The sequence below is a fragment of the Trichosurus vulpecula genome, chromosome 4 (assembly GCF_011100635.1).
Source record: "Trichosurus vulpecula isolate mTriVul1 chromosome 4, mTriVul1.pri, whole genome shotgun sequence".
In the NCBI taxonomy this organism is placed as follows: Eukaryota; Metazoa; Chordata; class Mammalia; order Diprotodontia; family Phalangeridae; genus Trichosurus; species Trichosurus vulpecula.
This window is the reverse complement of record NC_050576.1, coordinates 325,211,835-325,217,831: the sequence shown is the minus strand read 5'-3', so window position 1 is coordinate 325,217,831 and position 5,997 is coordinate 325,211,835. Positions and strand designations below refer to the sequence as shown.

The 5,997-nt window shown below is 40.5% G+C and overlaps 1 pseudogene; it reads left to right on the top strand.

The window, feature by feature from the left end:
- The first annotated feature begins 1,317 nt into the window (after nt 1–1,317).
- Nucleotides 1,318–1,788, top strand: LOC118849076 (annotated as a pseudogene).
- The last annotated feature ends 4,209 nt before the right edge of the window (nt 1,789–5,997 follow it).

The following is a 5,997-nucleotide window of genomic DNA, read 5'->3' as shown; positions in this document are numbered from 1 at the left end:
TTAGCACAGTACCTGGAACATAGTAGGCACTTAATAAATTTTAATTCATTGATTGATCTATGCTGATCCAGTATAGCTTAGTTTTACAAGAATTTCTTAACCTGCTGTTATTATAAGTAGTATCTTATGAGATAGAAAGAACTCTTTGGAGTTTGAAGAGAACCTGGCTTTGAATCCTGGCTCAGCCTTTCAAATACATCTATGGACCTCAGTTTCTGCATTTAAAAATTAAAATATTGGACTAAATAATTTTTATGGTCCCTTCCAGCTCTGAATCTCATGATATCATATATAATATAAAATATACACAAGCATATATCTTTGTAGGCCCTCCACAGTTTAGTACTACCCTGCTTTATCTCCTATAACTCTTCTCTATACATAATACATTCTAGCCAAAGTGAACTAATCCTTCCCTTCTAAACATACACCAAAACTTTCTCAGTTCCAGGTCTTCACTCATTTTACTCCTCATCCCCCAACACCTTTGACTATTTTCAGTTAACATCAATTTCTTTTGATGTGTTCCCTACTGAAACAGACAATCAGGAAAGCCTAGAGTAGCTGCACCCTTTGAGGTGTGAAATCAGGGACACCATCCCTTGCTTGAATGATCAGCTTCTACAAGAATCTACCTCTCAGTCATGACTAATTTGTCATGATCACAGTTCTTTGTAAATATGCTCTACAGCCTTAGTGTCTCTTTAGCTTCAGAGCACTTTTATGTGCATACTTCACCCTCAAGCAGATGGAAATAAAGGAAGGTCCCCAGCAATGTGTCTTGGTGAGTGATGAGAATCTCTCAGTCTGTTTTTCTAGATTTTCTATTTCCTTCTCCAGTTCATTTTATAGATGAGGAAAATTAAGTGCCTTGCCCAGGGTCACACAGCTAGTAAGTGTCTGAGGCCAGATCTGAACTCAGGTCTTCCTGGCCCTAAGACTGGCACTCTATCTACTGTACCACCTAGCTGCCCTCTATGATCTCAAAGTTGTATAGTTAATGTGATTTTTCATTAAGAAAAAAAGCTTGTTGCTATTTAGCTACATCTCTATAATTAGTTCTATCAGTAGTTATCTCCCTACCGAGGAGACCTTTTTAAGTTCCAGGGGACCTATTCGGTAAATTCAAGAGATCAGGAAGGAGTAATAAGGGGCAGGAACACCTGATCTAGGCTCTGCTGGGTTCCCTGAGGCTTTCCATTAGCCTCCCTTATTTTTCCACGTCAATCCCCTGCACTGCTATTGTGTTCTAAGAGCATGTTACTACCTTGACAAACTTCTTATGCCCCTAATGAGTTCCTTTTGGAGCATCTAGGAAGCCGAAGGAGGAAGATGGCAGTGGAGTCCCGCGTCACTCAGGAGGAAATTAAGAAGGACTCCGAGAAGTCCATTGACCGGAAGAAGACGTGCCCGCTGCTTCTGCGGGTCTTCACCACTAATAACGGCTGACACCACCGAGTGGAAGAGTTCTCCTGAGGAAACGTGCCTTCGAGCGAGCTGCAGATCTACACCTGGAGGATGCAACCTTGAAAGAATTGACTAGCTTAGTAAAAGACATCTACCCAGAAGCTCGAAAGAAGGGTACACACTTCAATTTTGCTATTGTTTTTACGGATCTTAAAAGACCTGGTTATCGAGCGAAAGAGATTGGCAGTACTACGTCTGGCAGGAAGGGGATACTCCATGACCCTGCAGGCTCAGAAGTTCCAAATAGGAGATTATTTGGATATAGCAATCACTCCTCCAAATCGGGCACCACCTCTCTCAGGGCGCATGAGACCATATTAAACTTTGTTTACTGTTTCTTGCACTTGTTTGACATTGTGTCCATATCAGCTCTTCTCTTTATTGCCTTTAAGCTTTGGAAGCCTTAAACTTATTTTTAAATCATCAGTTTTAAGAATTAAACGTTGGCTATGTTCTGGTCATTATCGTGTAAATATTGACAGATGAGGGGCCATGTTTTAAATCCTGGTATAAAATATAAAGAACATAAAAGTGCAAAAAACCATAAAACAAACAAACAAACAAAAAGAGTTCCTTTTATTTGTACTGTTAGGCTTAGTTCTGATTTCCACCCCCAGTTGCTGATGTTAGAACAGATGCTAATGTCCCTCAAATGTGGGGCTTACTTAGGGATGTACTGGTAAATTTCTAATAATGATTTCTCTGGGGAAAAAATGTATGCACAACACACTTTTAGGTTTAATCTACATTATTAACAGCTTCTCCACAACTTTCCTAAATCTAGACAATCAACAAAACACAAATTCATCTCATGGTTTCTCCCATTGGTTCTAATTCTCCTTTACAATATGACTAATGTGAAAATAGGTTCAATATGAATGCATATGTAGAGCCTATATGAAATTTCATGCCATCTTGGGGGGAGGGGAGGGGAGATATGGGGAAAAAATTTGGAACTCAAAATCTTGTGGAAGAGAATATTGAAAACTAAAAATAAATTAATTTAAAAAAACTGCTAAAATTTTAGTGTGAGCATTTACACTTTGGATATCAGTAAGTGCTACAGGCAAGGGCTTGATTTATTATTTTATTGATTATCTAGACCAGGGGATTTGTTCGGTGAAGTTTAGATTCAGCCAAAGGGCCTACACTTGAGGACCTAGAGGGCCACATGTGGCCTCAAGGCTGCTGGTTCTCCACCCCTGATCTAAAATTGTGATGGAGAAAAATGTTAGTAATATAGAGTAAGCTTAAAAAAAAAAAAGACAAAAATTCAAACCATGATTGGTAGCCTTTTCCTAGTTGGTATAAATATTCACACTGAAAATTTAACAATGGGCTTCCAGGCCTGTATCAGCTGGCTCCAGAACTCCCTGAGCTGATTTCTTCCCTTTCTTATGATTCTGGTAGCTCTTCCATGATCAATTATCAGAGTCTAAGTTCATGACCATAGGATCACACCCTTTTCAAATCTTATCCCCTAGTATTAGGATAAGGACAGGGACATACAGTGCTGGGACCTATGATTTCATTGGTATAGAAAACACCAGGGTGTGGGAACTCCCTCTGTCAATGGATAACAGCACCTTCTTGGCAACTTATAGAGTTAGGGGCTTACCTTGCACATCCAAGACATTAAGTAACTTACTCGGGGTCATGAAGTCATTCTGTGTTAGAGTCAGGACTCAAACCCAAGTCTTCCTAGTTTTAAGTCTGGTTCTCTGTCTACCATGCCATGCTCCATGTTTCCTAATCCTCCCTGAACCATGGCCTTAGCAGTAGCCCTAAATCAGTGTAGGTGTATGCCCATAGCCAACCCATGCTGTGGATCCATCCAAGATCAAGTCATATTAGATACTCCACATAGTATGAACTTGGCACATTATGACACTTGGCAAGAAAGTTCAGCAAAAATGAGAGCTTCAGTCTCTTTTATAATGTACTCTATTTCTGTTAGGGCCCAGTAGTAAACCAAGAGCTGTTTCAAAAAGAAGGCAATTATCTATCACTGCTGGAAGATGACACGTCCAGAATCCTATGGCCTGGTTAGGCTATGTAGCCTGTATCAACTGCCACAAAAACCAGGTCACATCCTGTCCCATCATGAAAAGCTCAAGAACAATCGAGTTCCAAGAAATAAGGTCCCAGAAGGGGGGCGTGTCATAGCCCTGAATTGACTTTTTCCTGGTTCCTGATTACCTGATGTAGGGGATACAACAGGGGATAACAAAGTGACAGAGAAGGTGCTGTCAAACCCAAGCAAGCTTATTAAATGCTCAGTCTCTTATTTCAGCTCTGGCAGCTTTTCCTGCTGGGTCCCACATTATATGACTGCCAGAAGCTGCATAGTTTCCATGAACACTGAATTTTAGCAGGATTTAAAGCACGAACTTGATTCTCAAGGACTTCTAGTAGAAAACTCATAGTCCCCTTCCCTTTCTCAGAATAAACTTAATATTATCTCTGTAATGGAAAAAAGTCATTTTTATCTAGGACCAGTCTGTGTGCTAGACAGACTAAAATATGGCATAGTGTGGAGCTTTTGATGTACCTTTAAGGAAGACCAGTAAAAGTAAACTGCCTCCTCTACCAAACTCAAGGCAAATTGGGTTTCACACTAAGAGAGAATGGGGACTGAAAATAAAACATTGGCCAGGTCATGACACTCCATCTCCTGACTTCAGGAGGCAAGTCTGTTTCCCATGCCTGGAATTCTTTCCGTCATCTCTATATCCTCACTTTGGATTTCTTCAACTCTCGGCTAAAAACCCATCATCTTCAAGATGCCTTCTTTCCTTCCTTCCTTCCTTCCTTCCTTCCTTCCTTCCTTCCTTCCTTCCTTCCTTCTTTCCTTCCTTCCTTCCTTCCTTGGCAATTGTGATTCAGTGACTTGCCCATGGTCACACAGGTAGTAAAGTCTGAGGCAGGAGTCCTGACTCCAAGTCCTGAGCTCTATCCACCAGGCCACCCAACTGCTCCACATGTCCATACGTCTCTTTAATATGCTCAAGAATAGTCTCCATAGAATTAACTGGTACAGCAAGAGTAGAACCACCTAATTTAGCTCATAGCTCATAGTCATCTGGGATTTGCCATCTGCTTCCTTGAGCAGTTGTAATAAGGAGTTAAATGAAACCTTGAGATCTCTATTTTAAAAGGTCATTGTTATCTGGACAAGGAGAACTGTTTGATTACAGGATTATGGAATCACATATCTGGAATGGATCCTAGAGGACATTGAGTCCTACAAGATACTTGACAGAAGAAAAAAATTAAGGACTGCAAAGGTTAAGTGACCTGGGCAAGCTCACGCAGCTAGTGTGAATGTATGAGGTAGGTGGTTCTACTATTGCCGCACTGGGTAAGGATATGGTCACAAGTCTGGAGCATATTGGAGAGATCTCTGTCATTCTGACTCCAAGCCTCTGTCCTCCAGTTATCACTTTACCTCATAGAGATTAGGGGGAGGTTTGAGAGGTGTAGCATCATAAGTGAAACTTTACATGTCCATCTTCCAGATTTAAGTATTTATTTATGATCCTTTCCCCTGGCCACTGACTTCCGTATATATTTCCAAGCCACTATAGAAGGATGAAACATAATTCCACTGATCTCCAAACTAAAGCATTCAAGCATATAATGTTTCCTTTGTAATCCTATGTATTATTTTTATGCATTTAAAAGGTTATGCTAAGAAGGGATCTATAGATTTCACCAGAGTGTCCAAGGGGTCCATGAAAAACAAAAATGGCTAAGGATAGCACTCCTGCTAGAAAGCTTATCCAAAAGTCTGTATGTATTTTACAAGCAATTCCAGTGGACCCTAAGCTGTGCTCAGAATTGAAAAGAGGAAGACAGTGGGCTAAATTGCTTTTGGGAAATTGAATAGTTCTTTTACTAACCCTAAGCTTCCCATGAGAGCAAAGGCCCATCATTTTAATACTAACATTTTACTAATGTTGCTATATGGAAGTGAGAGCTGGAAAGAACATCGCTGCTTCTGAAGAACAAAAGATGAATATCACACAGAGGGCAATGGATAAGCACATTAGGTGTGAGCGGGCTGCATCATATAACCAACAAAGGCCTCTGAAGAAAAGCGAGAGTGAACAACAGAAGCAATTAATTGTATGACAAGAAAAAAGGGTACATATTTGACAGGAACAAAGGATAACAGGAGGATAGCCAGAGTATTCCACTATTACTGAGATGATGTTAGGAGAAAGCAAGGAAGGCCTCCAGCACACAGAGTGATATATTCTGTGGGGTTCTTATCTCAACTCTGACCCTTACTGACTTGTCAGGTCCCTCAGACCAAGGCTGGCTACATCTTCTCTTCGGGCTTCTAGGGGTAACCTTAAAGGTTTGCAGGGATTCCTTTAAGGCTAAGGATTTGAGCTCCTATTCTGGTGTTTTTTCCTCAATACCAATCATTCTGTTTTTTCTTCAACATCATCTAATATCTCCTCGCTATCATCAACATCACTATGCTTTGACCCAAGCTTGAACTAAAACTCATTATTTCACAAA